The sequence below is a fragment of the Tympanuchus pallidicinctus genome, unplaced genomic scaffold (genome assembly GCF_026119805.1).
Source record: "Tympanuchus pallidicinctus isolate F22 unplaced genomic scaffold, pur_lepc_1.0 scaffold1, whole genome shotgun sequence".
Lineage (NCBI taxonomy): Eukaryota > Metazoa > Chordata > Aves > Galliformes > Phasianidae > Tympanuchus > Tympanuchus pallidicinctus.
In genome coordinates, this window is record NW_026294618.1 from 79,973,455 (window position 1) to 79,993,797 (window position 20,343).

At 42.4% G+C, this 20,343-nt stretch overlaps 1 long non-coding RNA gene across 2 annotated transcripts in view; it reads right to left on the reverse strand.

The window, feature by feature from the left end:
- LOC128087043 (uncharacterized) overlaps positions 1–20,343 on the reverse strand; it is a 63,103-nt gene that overhangs the window by 37,524 nt on the left and 5,236 nt on the right. For both annotated transcript variants that reach the window (XR_008209641.1, XR_008209664.1), the window contains exon 2: positions 47–75. This is a non-coding gene — a long non-coding RNA (uncharacterized LOC128087043). The remainder of the gene's footprint in view (positions 1–46; positions 76–20,343) is intronic.

Sequence of the window (20,343 nt, forward strand, 5' to 3'; positions counted from 1 at the left end):
TTTTCCAGTGTTTACCTATGCAAAGTAATAATTGAATTGTACTTACAGCACTTTGCAGCCAGGACACTTGGGGCACTGTAGAACAACAATAGAAACAATTCAGAGCACGATACAAACATCGTATTAAAATCATCTTATAATTCAAACAAAGCATGCTGAGTTCCTAAGAGGCAGAGCAATGGAGATGTCAGAAAGGAATAAGTATGTGGTTACAATGGCTTTGTTTCAAAGCACACCAAGAGAAAAGTGTGTCTTAGATGGATTTAGCACAGACCTGACAGTGGAGTGAGCTCCCAGTGCCAAAGCCCTTTCTGACAGAGACTGACTCTAAAAGATGAGCTGTGTCTGGGCACCATGCACAGTCACATTAAGCTTGAGGAAAGCAAGACCGAACTATTGCAGGGATCTGTGTCATGAAGGGCTTTCCAGCTGCAGTAAGTGACAGTCACTCTGCCTTGTGGGAAGCTGCCACTGCACTGAGCACAGGGCATGGGGAGTTTCATGCACCAGTGGGGACAGGGGGAGCGACCTCCTAATGAACAGTGAGGGTTGTTCCACCAAACAGCAAATCAAGTGGCCTGTTGTGGGCACAGAGGAGAAGCCCACCCTTCTTTTTTTTACGTCACATCTGCATGTCCCCATAGCTTTGCCAATGGGAATGCCAGCTGCTCAGCTTGCCTGCCAAGGTGTCCCCAGAGAATGCTGTGGGAACTGTTGTTGTTCCTCATGAGGTTCCTGGAACAGAGATACCAAACCAGCGGGAGCCGTGCAGATGAGAGTCCTGTGATTTGTTGAGTGCCTACTCCAAGGCTAGCGCTATGCAGAGGGAGCTGTGACTGGTGATAAGCGCCTAGCTCCAAGGCTACCAAGAGCTAAACAAACCTGTGCCAGTTTTGCAGCAAGCAGAGCTGATAGCCATCCTCCTGCTGCATGCTGCCCTGTGCCTTCTCTGTGTAAATCAGGGATTTCCTGCTCAGATGCCCAATGCTAGAGCTGCCTTTAAGTGCCCCACGTTGATTGCAATGGAATACAATCGGTACAAGTTGGCTCTTGCCTGAATAAAATGAAAATCCTAAGCAAAGTCATGTCTGACAGAGCTGAATGTGGTATAGGCAGAGGAAGGCTGAACACTGCCCTCTGCCTTTTCAGCTCTGTGCAATAGGCATTTTCACCCCGAAGTCTCCCATAGCATCTACAGTGGTATTTCAGGAAAAATTCCAGGACAGTCACAAGGATCTGGGGTGAGGCATGAGTTCTGCTGGTGGTATGCAGAGAACTAGCAGCAATGATGGGAAGAAAGAGTACTGAAGAGGGAAAAAGCATCAGGATATAGACGCTTATGCTGGTTTACTCTGGGAGGCACCAGGAGGCTGTGGATCATGCTGACTGTCTGACAGGAGTCCCAGTACAATCATAGCAAAAGATCCCATAGCGACCTATCTGGCTGTGTTGACAACTGTGTTTGAGAGTCCCACAGCATGTGAGACTTCATGTAGTCTAAAAATAAAGCCAATAATTTAATATAATCTCACTGACATAAATGCAATCATGGATTTCTTGTACCCATTCAATCATGAATGCAGCATACATATTTTCCCTCTAATTTAAGGAATATCAGATGATCTTGGTCCAAACTTTAATTTAATATAATGAAATAGGGAAAGAGCCTTCAGTGTATAAATAAAATTACTTGTTTGCTAAATCAGAGTAGCACAGAATACAAATTAGTTACCAATATTTGTACAGTGCTTAGACAAGTAAGTCCTTGAGTAAAAGTCCTCTTGGAGTATCCGCTTGAGAAAAGGAGTCAAAAGATACTGTTCTACTATCTTTGTGTTCTCTCCAGCAGCTGTGCGGGTGTGATGGGTAGGAAGTGGATCTGGCTGGCAGGGGTTATAACACAATCTCTTTTCTTCCACAACTGTACCCCAAAATGCATAAATGTTATAGGGAAGAGCACTGTCCAGAACTGGTACTCCCAGTGAAGTAATTGGTGATGGAGAGAATGAGACCTTATGGTGATATTGAGACAGAAACCAGAATGTCTTAAAATTTGCAGTATTGGAGTCATTACTGAGTTTCTCCAGACAGTGCTTTAGCTGGAAAAGTTGCTGTGGCAGTAAAAACAGCATCCCTAGAACACAGCCTGAGACTCCAAGCTGCCAACCCTAATCTAAGTTTATTATGCAGGGCCATACAAGAACAGCAACAGCAACACTGTCCTTTCAAGGTTAAATGTTTGAAATGACCTAGTATATCAAAGGAAGTGATATATCAGAATAAATTGGGCCAATTGTTAGAATTAACCCTCAGAGGAGGACTGTCCAGAATCTCTTAAGTGCTGCTTTTCTTCCCAAAAACCTCCTGTTATGCTGCCTCATGTATTATTAGTGACATTAGACCTATATCTATGGCTTCTCTGTCACAATCCTTACACATCACTCACTGACATTGGCCTTTCCTCACAGCTTTCATAAAGAATGACATTTTTGACATCACCCTATGAGGAAGAAGTAAAGAAACAGAAGAAACAAAGAAGCATGCTATATCAGTATGAAAACATAGAGATTCCACTAGTTAGTGATCTGAGAGTTTAGAAGACAGGTGATGTCTCCTGTAGATTCCTTCTTGTAATGGAAGGAAAAAGATATGTGAAGGATTGCCTCTCACTGTTCTGAGCACCTGATGAGAAAGTGATTGAGAACTTCCAAAGTTTGTTTCATTCATGTGAGGCACATTTATATTTTGGGGATATTTGAATTAAACAACCTCCTGTGGCTTCCTTGCACAGTTTGAGAATGTCCTTTCTTCTTCTTCTTCCGGTATTTAGGAATGAGGAACTGTGGAAAATGTGCAGCATGGGAGAGAAGACCAGAGCTCTTCTAGGAAGAAGTTTGATGGTGCTGGAACAGACCACTTATATCCCAGTATGGATACTTCTGCCTTTCTCTTTTTTTTTTTCTCCTTTTTGCTCTTTTTTTTTCTCAAGAGGAAAAAGGGAAAGGGGACAGGGAAGGTGAAAGAAAGAGAAGAGGAAGAGGAGGAGCAGGAGGAGGAGGGGGGAAGGGGGGGGAAGGAGGGGGAAGGAGGGGGAAGGGGAGAGGAGTGAAGGGGAGAAGGGAAGGGGAGGGGAGGGGAGGGGAGAGAAGAGAAGAAGGGGAGGGGAGGGGAGGGGAGGGGAGGGGAGGGGAGGGGAGGGGAGGGGAGGGGAGGGGAGGGGAGGGGAGGGGAGGGGAGGGGAGGGAAGAAAGAAAACACCTTAAAGATATTGATCCGCAATAACACAAATAGCACAAGATGATGATATCCAGAAACTAATAGAGGAAACACTCTTCTGGGACTGATCTGCAGTCCATGACAGTGTTGGAATTCACTGCAAAACCTGACTGCTATATTGTTCAAAACTCTTGATGTCTCATTCTCGCCTTATTTTTCCTTGGTGTCAGCACTATACCTACATGACAGCATTATGTGTAAATGAACAAACAGAGCATTTAGTGCTGCACAAATTTCTGGGGTCATAACTCAGTTTTTACTCAGTCTTTTCTCAGCCTCCTTCTGGAGAAAAAGCTGAATTATGTAAATACGGAGCATGTAAATAGCAAATGGATAAACAGATTATGAAATTTCTCCTAAAACTTTGTTAATTCTTCAGTCATTATTCACTATCTATATACAAACAGGTATAAGCATAGGTGCAATTATCTTCCAGGCTAGACAAAGTAAAACTAATGAAGACTACAGATGCCAGAGAAAAGGAGAGCTCTGAAGATCCAAAAGAAACTCATTGACAGACCTATTCAAATGATCATGGCTGCATGGGAAAACAGATCTCAGGTGAACTCAGAAGTGTTTTTCTGTACTTGGGAAGTCTAGGTCAAAAGAGACATAACTGGACAAGGGATGCAGTTTATTATAATGACATCTTCTACAACTGGTGTTTCAGAGCACTCCAGCTTAATGATGTTCATCTCTCATAGTTACACCAGTAATACAGTGTTAACACCTCAGTAGCAGAGATTTACCTATAAATGCAGAATCCCACTGACAAAGGAGACATTTGACTCTACTAGTCAGTGAATAACAATTAGGATATGTTATGGTCCTGGTGACTATAAATCTGGAATAAATATACAGAATTCCTTTAGCTTGCTGCAGATTTTCAATAGCATAAACTGTTTTCACATATTCAGTTGTAGTACTGCAGATTTATATTGATATCATCATACAACTTATGTCCATTTCATTTGGAAAGAGAAGGTAACAAGCAACTAGAGTCAGCATTCTCATCACCTCCCTAGACGTGCATAAAAGCTATAGAACAAGCCTGACTTTTCTGGTGAAGGTGAAGCAAACAATGCTCTTTGCATTATTATTCTGAAGGATGCTTCGCCTCATGGTACTGAGCCATATTGATGCAGACAGTGGCATTAATGTCTTACATTTCTGTAGCACCTTTCATCCCTAAGGAATCTGTGAGGGATCCAGTTTAGAGGTTTCAGTGAAACACTTTGACTCTCCTTTGCTGCGTGGAGGCTTATTAATTAAAAATTTCCAAATTGGCATTTGCAACCTTGCCTGGGGCCTACACAGCTCGGTTTGAAGCTCTTGACAAAGTCAGCATCAAGTGACCACCCAGCCAACAGCTTCAAAAAGAGTTCTAAATAAATGTCAAGGACTCTCAGAGAAGAGCCACACTTTGTAAGTAAAGTCCTTATCTCAGAATAATCCCACTACTAGAACTTCACTATGAAGTATGAGGTTGGTGACGAAGCTCCAGACAATGGATACGTAGCCTGGCCTATCAGAAACAAAATTCAAAGAAGCACATTCAGACACCCAGTCTGAGAGGGAATCTAGGTCAGATGGAGGCCAGGCAAAAGTTATGCATAGAATCATTAAGGTTGGCAAGACCACCAAGACCATCTAGTCCAACCACCAACCTATGCCTGTGACTGCTCTAGACCATGTTACTCAGTGCCACATCCACATGCTTCTTCAACGCCTCCAGGGAGGTGACTCCACCACCTCCTGGGCAACTGCTCCTCACCATGGAAAATCTTTCATACATAAATCTGGCTGTCCTCTGGCTCCATTTCTGGTAATAGATCTCATGGCAGTAAAGGCAGACTAGCAAACTCCAGAAATAAGAGAATTAGAGCCGCTAGTAAATATTTCCACCTCAGAACTTATACAAACAAGACGAAATTGCTAACTGATGTAATCTAATTGAATTCTGTGGATTTACAATCAGAGACAAATTTAGCCAATAAAGAGAAGAACATAAATGTTTTATTCGACATTTGTGACATCAGAAAGTTAATATAGCTGTGCAATGAAAGGAAGGTTTTCTGAGCAAATTTCTCTAATTTAGGTCTTTTTTATAACAGAAATTAATTAAATACATTCCATGAAATTGGAGAAAGCAGAAGAGAATGCTAAAGAATGTCACTTCAGTCTTGGGACAGAGACATACTTCGTAATTTCCTGCTGTTTATCTCTCACTTTGCAAGCAGGAGTTCCCATTTACATTCAGCTATCAGCTGCCAAACCAGAGCCCACAACAAGATGCATGTCTTTTCCAGAAGGATCTTAATAAACACCACCAGTAGAGAGACATTTCACACTTGGCAGTTTATATGTCAGAGCAAGAAATAACTTCAAATGATTTCTATAACCATTCTGCAAGTATTTGTGGAAGAAGGCTGACAAGATAATAGTTTTGGAAGATGCAGGTTAAGAAGAACTCATTGGCTTGATTAGGAAGGAGCACAATTCAGCAAACTCAAGGGTGTTGCTCATCTCCACCACAGATTTAACTGCACCAAGTTCATCAGACTAATAAAGAAAATGGAAATAACAGAACAGCGCTACTAACAGTATCCCAGAGCCTTTGAGTACCACTGCCAAATGTCCCTTAACAAAGAGCTGAACCACATCAGAGAGCAGAGCATCTGTAGAAGGTAGGACTCAGACAAGCACTTGTGTTGCTCTAGAAAGCTAGGCCTATTTTATTAAATGAGAAATGTAGCTCATACTCCAACAGCACTTCGACAGTGAGGATGTTTTGTATTTTTTCTGCCCCAGGAAAATGATCTTCCCACCATCTTGCCCAGCTCATTCCATTTTTTTCTGGGCACTTCTATGAGACCTATTCCATTCTACCAAGAGTGAAATGAATGAGTACAAAATATATAGACATGGGAGGCTGACAAACCTGGAGGCTCCGGAGCAATATCTGCTCCTGTGAAATAGGAATCTTCTGTACTTTTTGCCCCATAGCTAATTCTTGTCCTGAAGACTCAGAGATTGGTGGAAAGGAGAAGCGCAGGGTCTTTGAATGTGTTAAGGTCAGCAAACTGCAACAGATCATGGCTCAAAGGGGAGGGCGGTTTTGTGTTCCTTCTTTAAAGGCAGTGCTGAAATGCAGTGTTATTATACAGCCTGGCAGGATTTCAGTGATTTTATTGACAGGGTATTTTTTTATGTTTATTAGATTTGTCAAAAAGGCATTTTACCATGTTTATGAGATAGAATATAAATTTATAGAGCTTTAATACTTTTGTCAAAAATAGCCTTTACTGAAAATCAAATAATGCAAATAGTGAAAACTCCTACCAGACAAATCCAGGAAAAATTTCCACCAGCCAAGCCACGGGCTCATCCACAAAACAAACTGCAAAATACTGTCAGCAAAACCTGTACTGCCAATCACTGGAATAGCTGCTGGGTGTGCCCAGCAATGCTGTCAGGCTTCCAGGTGGGTGCTCGAGCACTTCTTCAAGATGTGGCAGCTCTATCTCATGTCTTTGCCTGAAAAGAATCATTGGAGTCACAGCGCATTGGCTGGTTTTGTCGCTGTAGCCTTTGCAGGAGGAATTAAAAAAGCTTCTGGATTACATTTTGGGAAGGGTACTGCTGCTCTCAATAACAGCTTGTCCCTATGGACTCTAGAGCATAACAGGGCTTGGCTGATGTACTGCACAGGAAGGAGGCACAGGCACATCCTTCTCTGGCTCTCCATTTCTGTCTCCACTCGAGGCCTCTCCTGCAGGATTGTTTCATTGTTGTTGTTGCTTTTAATCTTCTGTTGTTTGTTTCTGTCTTTCCCACCTTTCTATCAAGAAAAAAAAAAAAGAAAAAAAAAAGTGTTATATTTCTGCTCAGAGAGCTTCCCTCTGATTCTTTCCTTTTTCTTTTGTTCATCCTCTACAAAATTGTCAAGAGGACGTGAACACTGGATCTCTTCCCCGTCTCTTCGTACTTAGGAGATTAATCTGGCAGTTGATACTTTCTCCATTCTTGGGAATGTGATGCAGCAGCAAGAAAGGCTGAAGAACTACGTCATTACTAAGTCAGTCGGGATTTCTGCAGCAGCTGTGATGACATCTCCAAGATAATTCTGGAATGCGATCTCCAAGTCTCTTCCCCAGTCTTACTGGGGTAATTAAATTCTTTCTAAGTCGCTTCCTTTTGCAAAGGAATCCTAAAAGGATGGAAAGGTGAAGGGGATGAGAGGCATTGGGAAGTTAGGTAGGAGAAACCTGGGAAGTAAAGGGCTGGAAGAAGAGCGTGCATTATAGCAGGTTGTCCTTATGCTGGAGGAGTTCACTCTGGCATGAAAGGCCCTGAAGGACAGAGAAGAGATCTATTAAAAAAAAAACAGGACAGGTGAGGGAGATGTGGTGACTTCATTTGGCAGAACAGCCTTCCCCATATGTGTAGCACCACTGTATCAACAACCTTCCTGGCCATGCTTCATCTTGTGCCCCTGGTGAGATGCAGTAGCACTGCCCTGGCTTGCTGCTCTCCCTTATTGTACAAGGGGACACGTTCAAAGCACAGTGATAAGCAGGGTGCTGCAACAACCTTGTTAGACATAAGCTCTGATGATAGCAAGAGTGTGACTGTGACCAGCCAAGGGGCATTTCTCCTTCCATTTTCACATATCTTGTTTTGGGAAACATATCTCATAGAACACTGTGGGAGCTGAAAGCTGATAAAGTCCATCAGATAGCAAAGTGTGTTCTTTATTGCTCAAATCGCCCTAACTGAAGTATCAGTTGACTTGGATGCCTCTCTTAAGCATTTATCTGCAAGTGCTGCACTGTCGTTAGTTTAATTGGGGTGGAGGCATGTGTTGCGGTGATTGACTTGGATAGCACAGAAATGAAAAAGGCTGGGAGAATGGAGATGGTGCGCAATTACTATGCAAATTTCAGGAGAATAATCATCACCAAACAAAAATTTCCATTGTGTGGATGCTACTTGCAACAAATATAGAAACAAAACTGGAGATACAAGCTGCACAGATTGAAGAAACTTCCTGACACTTGTTGATCTAAAATGACATCAACTTCAGGGCTTGCAGAAGCCATTTAAGTGCCTTCTGTCTATATCTCCAAAACGCACCCTCGCACAACGCCTGCTACTACATTCTTGGGAACTCTTTCTCTCCAGTGCTATTGCAAGTTTATGTAGTATTCATGGAGTACCACTTTGTCTAGGTCTGCCCTGGCCTAATTACAACAATTCTCCCCTTTACCATGAGCATAGGCCACAGCCCATACACCCCATTCTGAAGCAAATATCAGATCCAAAGCCTTGGAGAAGCAATTAGTATATGGAGCATTGCCAGAGACCTTGTATGTAGCCTTGAGGTTTTTCTCCCATTTATGCGATAGTTTTGTTCCTTTACTGTTGCAATGAGCTATATCTTAAGGGGATTTTTCTCCACTCATTCATTTTGGTAAATACTCCTATATCTCCAGATCACAGGGATTAAGATTAAGGCAAGTCTGAGCCGCCTGCTCCTCTCCCTGGGCGTAGGATGACCTATGACTTCTAGATAGAACTTCATGTATGTTGGGCAGTGAGAGTGCAAGGCACAACACAATATGTAAGAGTATATATTCATATCCTGCTAGCACATACCAATAACTGAATCCCATTAGCTTCACCCTTGATCTGGAGAGACCCTACACGTAAGCAGATGAATCAGCCTTAGTATGAATCAGTATCATATGAGACATCTGCAAGATGTCATACAGAAGGGTTCAAAGTATAGATATATCCACACAGACCTTAATACTCTGTAGATCACTCAAAGATTTTCACATAAGCCGTTTTATTATTGAATCCAATCTATGAAAAATGAACATTGACTTTCTGTAGTTCACTGTGAGAAATCAAAGTGCTTCAGGTTTGTAAGAAGAGTACAAAAGCATAAATAGGATAAACTGGCCATTAGGTAGCATTTGTCATATGCCTGTGAATAACTGAAGAAAGCATGTGAGCAGCATGGTTATCCAAGATAACCATGTAACAGAGGATTTGGGAGAAAGATCAGAAAAAAATGCTAGAGCTTATTCCTCTTACAAATTTATTTAACCCACTGAATGCTTGTTTCTTAAATCAAAATAAAAGATTTTTGGATGACGTACTCAGGATACCTCAATCAGCCCACTGTGTGCTGGATCCCTTGGACTGAATGTATTCTTCATAAAATCATAGCCCCACTTCCCTATTCCTTCCCCATATGCTGCCCCAGATATCTGTGCATCCCTTCCCTGAGTCTGCTAAATCCTCTTTCTGTATAAAACACAGCCCTTGGTATTCCTGTAAATTATGCAGAATGAGTATGCAAGAGACTGGAAAGGCTCCTAGCTACTCCCTGGGCTGGCAGCTTGAAGCAGAGCAGCTTGCATGGGAACAGACGGCAGTGTTCAGAATGCTTGGGCTCCCCAGAGCCAGAGGTTTGAGTCCTCATAGGGTGAATACAGCTACTTGTTCCCAGTTGCTTTACTGCAGTCCATATATCTTCCTGTACCTAATGGTCCAGATAAGACCTTCAAATCCCGAGACTGCCTAGTTTGTGTGCCTGCAATACATTTTGTAGTACTCTTGGTGAAGGCTGGGGTTTCCCCGGTGTTTTTGGGTAACGTTTGCACCAGAAAGGATCCTAAAATCTAATTGGCAGGAATCCTAGACCTTCTGGGCAATACGTTTCCTGGGAAGGCGTTCAATAGATAAGATGCTCTGCAATGCATATATCAATATTTACAATTTCTAGGACCGCATCTGGAGTCTCTTCCTGCATAATTAGAAATCACACACATTTTGACAGTCCTAAGTAAGCACTTTGGGCCTCAGCTACAATTTATAATGCGCTTTGGGATTAAAGGTGTCCTATAAATGTAAGATTATTATTAATAATAATATCATTTCAAATCCCAGAACAGTGAGCTGGGAGCAGATATAAGGTATTTTGCATGCTTGTTAAACCAAATAGAACCACTACAGGAGACCAAATTATTCTCACCTTTTATTATACTGAAGCAGAGAAGCAGTGTGAACAAATATGATTAAAGAGACCCACTGGATTAAATGTACCCTTGATTGCTCTTGCAAGCCAGATATCAAATTTTGCGATGTTTTCTAGTGGTTTGTTTTATGCTACAGTCTTCAGCTGATTTTACAGTCAGCATTACTTTAAGCTTATTGCATTTGTAACAGGATACAAATAAAGCACCATTAATTTAATTTTATTTACATGTCAGATTTATTCAGACAGAATAAATTGAACTGGATTTGATTGAAACTGTCCTGCAGGACTGACTTTAAGCATATTCAACAGGAGTGCTTTGTAAATAATGGCAGCATTTAGTACACAAAAGACACCCCCACGGACTGCAAGAGTCATTAACAGATGAGAGAAAAGAAACATTGCCAAGAACAGAGCTGAGATGAAAGCTTTCATTCTGAAGTCCAGTTTGCAATGCAGCCATCTTTGGATGAGATCTCTACATATATATGACCTTCCACATATAGCTCCTTCTGTGACCTGTATAAAAGCAGTTGCTAACTTTGGTATTTCACTAGCACAACGCAACAGTACTCAGGAATACTCACAGAATCACAGAATCACAGAATCATAGGGTTGGAAGGGACCTCCAGAGATCATCGAGTGCAACCCCCTGCCAAAGCAGGTTCAAGTGAACACTGATACAAAATGAGTGAGAAATATCAGTGTTTGTTCTGCAGTGACTCTTGGGAATCCTAGTCAGCGATGAAGCTGTTGTATAGACATTTGTCAGAACCAAAACACATTCCTGACCCTCTCAAGATGTATTCAGGATCCCTCAATCAGCCCACTTGCAGATTGATTCTGCAAGAATCAAAGGAGCGATGGATGAGTCTGGGCAGACAGGGAAGTGGAAGGGAAGAATGGGCTCCCGTTTGTCAGCATGGTGAGGAGTGGCCAAACCGCTGCCAAGCACTTCATAGGCAGTGTGGTAAAGATAGGGCTTTAGCAGAGGTTTGGAAAGAGATAACGAGGGGATTTCACAGCTCTTTACCAAGATTCCTGCCAATAGCACCGAGGACTAGAGCACAGAACTGTTTCTATAAAAATGTTAACAAGTGAGAAATAGACACTGACAGAATGATGAGAAGGGAAACGACATTGTCATAGCAAAGGAGAGCTCTTTGGCAGGATGGGAAGTGCTTTGACAGGAAAGATAAATAGGTTGTGTTTGACTGGGTAAAGAAGAGGAATGTAGTAGAAGAGCAAAGAATGTGTAAAATCCTCGAGCTGATGGATTAGGAGGATGATCTTTACAGCAGTATTTTGCAGGGATGTGCACCGACTGAAACTGCACTTGGCAAGAACAAAGAGAAGAATGTTTCAGTAATCAAGATGCAAGACACTTTAGTTTTACCCAGGTTAGATAAGGCCTTCTGATGCATTTCAACAGGATTATTAGGCTACTGCCAGAGTATTTCCTATCTTGCTTGGAAGTTGAAGGCAGAGTGTTGAGTATTTTTTTCTTCTGATTATGACTTTTATTTTTATATGAATAGGTTTTGTTTCAGTTCCTGACAGCCTGTAGCATCCGTGGGATAATCCCAGTCACATGTGTGGGAGAAGGATACATTCTCAAGATCTGTAGGCTGTGGAGTCTTTGATGCCAGCCACCCCCTCTAACTGATCTCATGTAAACTCTGTAGGAGAGTTCGACTGTCACAGGTAGTATAGATATGTGAGATTTGTTAGTGACTATTTGGTAGTGCTTAATAGGTGGGCACTCCAAGGTCAGCTCTCTTGTAGAGCTAGCAACAAAATAAAGCATTCTGTTGCAGACTGCTGAGACTTCTGCGATCTGTCACAGTGGGATGTCTGGTTATGAAGAAACAGAATTGCCTTGACATACCAAACAAATGGCCCATACAGTTAAATAATTCCTCTGTGAAAGTGCCCTGTGGAATTGCTCATATTAAACATATGAAAAGTAGCAGAGGATGAGTAGGGAATGATTTGCCAGGAAGGGAAGTTTCTTTCTAATTCTTATCAGTTAGTAACTGGCCTAGGCCCTGAAGCCAGAGGGTTTATATCCTTTCATAACAAAAGAAAATATGTATTCTATTTAATAAGAACATCCCCAATTACATTATCCGCACAAATGTCTAATCCTTTTTTTGAATCCTACTAATCTCTTAGGCTTAATGTTATCTTATGGGAATGAGCTAATTAGGCATTGTATAAAATGTATTTCCTTTTAACAGTTTTATATGCACTGCCTTTTATTTCCTCATCCTTGTATTCCGGGAATGTCTGTGTTTCTTTATTTCTACCACCTACATTTTCCACATCCCAACTGGGACCAACTTCCTGATTTAGAATTTTCAGTGTTTTCTGACCTTTCCCTTCCAAACGCTGCATTCATTCACATCCCTTAGCAATCTCTGCTCCTTCTATCCGAGAGCCTTTTTCAGTATACTTACTGAAACAGGAAAAAAAAGCAGGACAAGATGATTTCACCATTGACTTCAGCAAGAGTGTTACCATGATCGCATGCTGGCTTGCCCCATGCTCTGTATTTACTTTATTCATATATCTGATCACACCATTATGCCCCAGGCAAGCGAATTCGCTAAGCTCTCCATACTGTCAATTTGCTCCCTATGGCATTACAGCTCAAGCAAAACTTGGTGGCATGCCTGGGTGGTTTCAACAACCCATCCTGGAGGCACTGCCTCATGCCTGCCGGTGTGGGAACTGCTCACCACCACTGCTTGCTCCTGGGGCTGCCTCTGCCACTCCTCCATTCCCTCCAGGGTAGAGGAGCAGTGCCAAATCCATCTCTCATATCTCATGTTCCCCTCCCCTTTCCAAACCAGTTAAGCAGTGGCCGCAGCAGGGATTCAGAAGGTGTCCTGCTGTGAATCATTGCCAATTTAAAAACTGATCATTTGTTCCTATGCTTCGCTTCCAGCTCTTTTGAAGGTGCCTGGCGGCTCCTCCTTTCACCTTTCACATACCTTGCTTTTTTATTAGTGTCATGGTAGGGGTTTTGAAATGTATTTTTAAACATCCAAATAAAATCTGACAATTTGTTCACATCCTATAACTCTGCAGTGTTGCTGGAGTCATGATAGCAAAGCTTAGTTCTCACTAAAATATAAAGAGACTGTATGGAGCAGAATACAGAAAGAGTGAAATCTTTCTATATTCTGGATTGACTGCAGCAATTCTGGCTTTCATCCAAGCATCCTCACATCGATTTTTTTTTTTTTTTTCCAGAGCTTATACAGGATGCCAAGCAACCTTTCCATTGAACCTAGGAGTAAACTGATGGCAAGCCAAAGATGAGTCCTTCTCTCTGCAGTTATCTGAACCATTACAGCAGCATTTGTTGAGTGTGCCTTTATTTTTCTGGTTTTAATCTGCAGTGTGCTGACAGCCCCAGAAAGATCCTTCTTAATGGACTTTAATAGCAATGTGTCACTAAATGTATGCAGCAACTGCCACACCAAGGCATCCCAGTAGACTTCTCAAATAATAGAGTTTAACGCTCCTGCTTTCATGAGCCAAATGCAAGGCTCAAGAGAACAAAATTAACTTTGGGTTTTAAAATATTGACAAGCTTGCCATTATTAATTTCAAGAGGAAAATTCATCACTGGTGGAGTGGATTGCAGGGGAGGAACCAGTGTAGCATCAGCAAAGACAAGTGACAAGAATCTGAAGCTGTCCTCATTGTATGTCATTTTCAGCTTTAATGCAATACCTTCCGTGTCATGGAAGCATTCTACAACATAGAGGTTATGCTCCTCTAGTAGCAAAAGAATTATAGCTATTGAAAACCAAGACAGATAAAAACCAAATGATTTGTGCAAATTAATTCATAGCAGTACCATTAGTGAAAACCTGGGAGCTCTGGTTCTATTTCCTTAACTGCCCATTAGATGATAAAGCTTTCTGAAACTCCAAGAGGCGAAAGTGACACACGCATGACTTCTCTTTCACTTTGATCCCAATCCTAGGAAAGGTTCAGTTGAGGCTATTATAACATAAATAATGGTGTAAAATAACATTCATACTTTCATCACTAGAATCTTGTGGTTTTAAAGCCAAAGAAGCAGAAGGATCAAAAATTGTGCTTCCCTGATCTGCGTGATCCTTCAGCAATAAATTAAAAAATGTTGGAAATATCTTGCAGACTACCTGAAACAAGAACGTAAGGGGATGCTGAAACATTTGGAGCATTTATGAAAACAATTTAACAAATCCTGGTAAGAGATTTTACCCTTTTCAATGGAATAGGCAATCTATTTCTTAGCCATCTGCATGAGCTGATGAAAGCTGCTTCTGAACTATGGCTGCAAAATTTAAGACATGTTACCCTTTCCAATGGGAAATAGGGCATATGCTTTCTGAACATTACAGTGAATAGATACCTTTTGGTTCCATATTTTTAAAAGTTAAATGCATCTTCAAATGATTACAGCTATCTTCTTATTCTCAAGCTGCTTATCACATGTCTAATAAATCTGTGAGCACCAATCTGTGCATCAAGCTACAAGTTCCCATTTGAAACTCCTAAAATATATGTATTTTTATAATGGCAATAAATGATTTTGATTCAGGCAGCGTAAGTAACTGCAACTTATAGATAGTATGCAGAACTGAGCTTGGAAAAAGGCATTTTTATTTCTCTGCTGTAAGATTGCCCTCCTTGATTTTCAAACCATTCTGAGATATTTTGCTGCCAGGCAAAAGGTGACATGTAAAATAAGTTACTGAAGGGAAGGGTATGATTGAGCAAAAAGCATGCACAAGAAAGGCAAAAAGATCTTTTCTCTGAAAAAGAAAGTTTATAACTAAACTCAAGCAGTGCAAAAAACAACTGTTCTGCAGATTCAAATTTTCACCCAATAGATAAACTTCACCCTTCATCAAGGTCATTGTCTTCTTCAGTCTCCTCAGAAACCCATTCACAATCCTTTTCTTCAGCCACTTAGTAGTTCTTGTGAGGAACAACATAGCTCTGACTGAGCTGTCTGGCTAGAAACCAGTTAGTGCTCTGCACCTTATGCACAAATCTAAAACATGACTTCCTTTCTCCTGGAGAACATTTGACTCTGGAAAGCAAAATGCAGTATAGGTGCCATTGTGCTCTGCTACAGTTGTTTAGTGTCAGGAGAATCCAGCTGGGTAAATCAGGTAATGGTAATCAAGGACTCACACCTAGACCTTTGAGTTGGAAGGAGATGATTTTTGAGATCCCTTCCAACTCAAGCCATTCTGTGATTCTCTGATTCTGTGATCAGTCATCTTCACTTCAAGAAAATACAGTACTGTCAGTGCTGTTCAAAGAAGAAAGTACTTCTTTGAGCTAAATGGACACAAAATAGGATGTGTTAGTGTTAATTCTTTCCAGCATTCAGACAAGAAAATGATGATGGGACATGTGTTTCTCTGAATACCTTAGAACCAGAGAGGTGCAGCACAAAACACGAGGCACACTGCATGGCAGAGCTCCCTTGGTTCATGCACCAACCAAAACAGCCAGAAGCTGCAGACTGCCCTTTCTGTCACCACCACATTCATAGGTGGAGCAGTCACTGAGAGCAGCTGGTGATGACACTCAGCAAAGAAGGAAATCAGTCTGGGATAGATTGCAGACAACCTGGGATTAGACAGCAGAAGGGACAAAGAAAACTCATTGGTATCACATTGGAGTAACATGTCTGGTTGGCTTGCCCTTCGCGAGTGATGCTGGCCTTTGGGCAGCTGGTTCAGCAGAGGATTGAGAAGCAGCTTTTGCACCTTGAGAGAGGAAAAGGGATGCTTACTGCTTCCCCGGGGAAGAGTTGAGCTTTTTGTTATGTTTTTTCCATGGCTAGCATGGCATGGGAGGGGAAGAGCACGAAGGGTGAGTTTAATAAGTGGGTGCTTTATCCTCTTTTCTTTGATGGCTTTATACATGTAGAGGATTGTGCGTGCTTCATTCAGCAGCCCAGTACTGCTGAGCACTGTCAAAACATAAAACACCAAGGCAGTTCTGCCTTGATAAAGTTACCAGACAGCAACAGGGAGCACAGAACAGATCAATATATAATGTGGGAGTCATTGGCAAACCACCTGGTTAACTAGCATCTGGCAGCCTGTCTCCAGAAATAGACTACACGGGTGTGAGAAATTCTACAGCAAATAACTTTGGATGAAGCTAGAGCTGCCTACTGAGAGTTTGTCCCTCACCCTTTTTTCTACTGCCTCACCTATGACTGTAGTCCTTACACATTTTGCTTCCAACTTTGTTCTCATCCTCATGAAAAAAGTGTGGCATTTTTCAGGAGTATAAATTAGCTGAACTCAAACTGGACACAACTGACTCAGAGAGCAGAATTTAATTTCAGTCATCCTTCAGTGCCACCACACAGATCATAAGCCTGTATTTTGCCCTCTATGGGCACTGCTTCTGCACACTAAAAGCCACCTGCTAGTTTCTAGTTTGGGCTCTTCTTTGAACCCAAAATATCATAACCTGCTCCATTTCTTCACTGCTCAGCTCTCTACAACAGCCTAGAAGGATGGCCCTGAATGGGTTATTTGCAAAGCTGAATGCTCAGCTCTGGACAACTGACTGGTGAGAGAAGGGGAAATAGCATGGCTGGGGAAGTGCTGTGACACCTGCACAAAATCAGCAATGGGAGGCTGGCAAAAAGAAAGTCCCAGCGGATGGATGTACCACATGGAGTAGGTTAAATACAGTAAGACCACCCCACTATCTGCTTTTGTAGCAGCGAAGGAGAGCAGCAGGCTGTCCCACAGCAAGAGGCTGGCAAGGGGTACAGTCAGGTGCTGGTATGGGATCAAAGACAAGAGAAAGCAGACTACCTTGAGAGAGACCTTGGCAACAGGGGGACCAAAAAAGCAGGAACAGACCTTGGGACAGATTGTGTGATTAAGTGGAGCTGCAGATAATTGTATTTTAAAGATCTCCTGGGGAATGGGCTTAGAATAGAAGCAGCAGCAGGGCTAGATCTGTAGCTACATAAATAGCTATAGCCACATTTGTTAGCATGGAGAAGGAAACAGTGAGCTGGGGTCTACACGGGGACGTTTGTTTTTAACAGGTCAGTGCGCTGTTAGACAGATGTGCCAATAGCAGTGGTGTAACGCTGTCCCACTCAGGCTGTTATAAGTCCCACAGCTATACTCCATGAAATCACTGACAGAAATACTGGTCTCTAGGGCTTATCTGTTCATAGCCTCACAGTTTGGGAATAATGCAGGAAGCTGGAGAAGACATAATTTCGTAACCATCTTCTGGTATATCAGCTCAGCGCCATCTGGACATTCATGCCAGTTTTTCCCTATTCTTGACTGGATGCTTCAGATTTTTTTTGTTTTTTATTTTTATTTTTTTTTTGCAGAGGAGAGATTTGCTGCAAGCTATGATATTCATAAGCAGAAAAAAAGCCCAAGCAGCTGCCAGCAAGCTCTCCCAGTTCATTCACTCAACAGGTGCCAAAATCTCCCTCTGGAATAAGTAGGTGGTTTTCTGTCAAATGCCCAAGGTAAGTCATAGAATAGCAGTCGGACAGGATTTTAAGCCCACCTAGTTCCAACCCCTTATCATGGGCATGGCTGCCAATCACCAGATAAGGCTGCTCAAGGCCCCATTCAACCTGGCCTTGAATACCTCCTGTTTCTTCTTCAGGGTTCTATGTGAAAAAGAACCCTACATCCTGTAGGGTTTCCCTAGGCAGGAGATGCATTGGAGAAGCAGTGGTAATGAGCCTTACATCTTATTTCCAACTGTTTCCCTTTCTGGTTTTCCTAAATTTTTTAAGGAAACCATTTGTAACCATGACAGTAGCATATATGTAACTAGGTTACTAGTATCTTTTGAACAGGCTAAGCAATTAAATGAAGGCATGCCTAGCAGGCAGAAACACAAAATAGTATTCGATCCATGCTGTAGGACTTAAAATAGGCATTCATTATTTCTTCAGACAAAAAATAGTATGTCCTGTCAGTATTTCTGATAGGACTGGTCACCTCAAGAAGGCAGAAGTCCTCACTCAGTGCCCTGTCAATTTCTTCCATCACAGGCGCAGGCCCTGCCAGCCCACCCTGCAAGCTCAATGAAACACCACTTAGTGTCACAGAGGTTTTCACACCAGGAGAACTCTTCTGCTCTTTTTCGTGGGTGTTCACACTACTTACTTTTGGATTTAAAGATTTTCAGTATCACACCCATGTGTGCAAACCAGCAGGGTTCTGAGCCGCTTGCTTGAGGGCCCTCCTGATCTCCTCACAGATGTTGCACAGATGCAGTGTACAGCAGCAAACATGGGCTGCATGCAGCAGGCTCTGCAGGCAGCATGGCCATGCCTTCAGTGCACCAGATGTGTGCTTCAGTGCTGGCCCAGCACATATGCTCTGACTTCTCCTGAGTGCCTTGATTCAGAGTTAAACCTCTTGAACCACAGCAGCACAGTCCAAAGGAAGCAGGTGATGTGCCCACTGCTGAGCACTGTAATGGCTATCATGGCCTACTCAAGATCTGAAGGACTTGTCTGACCTCCTGATCAGGGCAGTGAATGAGCTCAAGGCAAGGAGACCCTTCTACTAATTGCAGGTAATGATAGCACTTTACTAATTAGCACAGTTGGGTCTGCCTCAGTGCTGTTGTCTATACATGTCCTCCAAAAGCCAGCATAAATTCCTGACTAGGGTTTTTAAAGTTCTCTTTAAAACTAAGAAAGCAGAGTACTTTCTTGCTTGCTGGAAAACTGATTAGAAATAGGCAATAGAAAAGGAAAAAGCTGTTTGACCCAAATCCCATCTCAGGGTGTTAAAGAGAAACTGTTGCATCAGTTCAGAAATACACGCTATTACAGACAAAGCCAATGTTCCAGCTTTTCCCTTGGCCTCCCTGTGCCTCTCACATCCCTGCTAACCCTTCTGAGGGGGGTTAATAAAGGAATGAGTAAACACAGCAGCAGGCAGTGTGACAGTCCCAGACGTGCAGATCAGCGTCAGGAGGCTAATTGCAACAGCAAGGGCTTGAGGATCCCTGCTCAGAAGTCTCTCAATTTCTGCATTGCTTACCAAGCCCTCACTGATGCCTACTCCTACATCTCCTCTTTTCTTATCCTCCTGTGACTCTTCTCCATTGCTGTGGTTTCTGCCTGTGGTAATTCACCAAACTGTTTTCAGCTTGTTAACCACTGACCTGTCCCTATGGCGAACCTCCTCCTGTCTCCTCTCTTCAAGATTTAGCCTGTAACCTGTTCCTCTGTTTAAAAGTTGCCTGTAAAATATCAGAAATCTCCCTTGAAATCCACTAACCTACCCAAACAGTGACTCATTTTCCCTGCTAGACATACATAACCTTTCAATTTCTCATTCCTGCGCCAGCCCTCAGCTCCAGATCTAAGTGAGGGTATTTTCACCAGTCTCCTGGCAAAATGTAAAGCCCTACCCTCCTCATATCTCATCTGTCCTATGAATTTACACATCTGTAGTCCACACAGCCTGGAGTCAATGGCCTGAAGTCAAAGAAGTCTTCTAAAGCCAAAGAATGGCTTGGGAAGCCAGAGGGTTGAGTGTATGTTCAGCAGGAGATGTTAAGAATTTGCAGAGTCCATTTCTGCCTCCTCTCTCACTCCAGGACCTTTATAGAACCATGTGCAATTACTTACAGCCCCTTTCTCTTCCACCTGCTTATAAACAATCCCTTCAATTGCTGGAGCTGACATTAGAATCGCAGAATCATGGAATTTTTTTAGTTGGAGGAGACCCTAAAGGTCAGCTGTCCAATTCCCCTGCAATGAACAGGGATAGCTACAGAAATGTCAGAGTGCTCAGAGACGTGTCCAGCTGGACCTTGAATGTCTCTGGGGATGGGGTTTCCACCACTTCTCTGAACAACCCTTGCTAGTGACTCATTGCCCTTTTACAATTGCCCTTGCCTACTGTAAAAGACTTCTTACATCCAGCCTAAATCTTCCTTTTTTCAGTTTGAAACCATTTCCTCTGTCATACCAC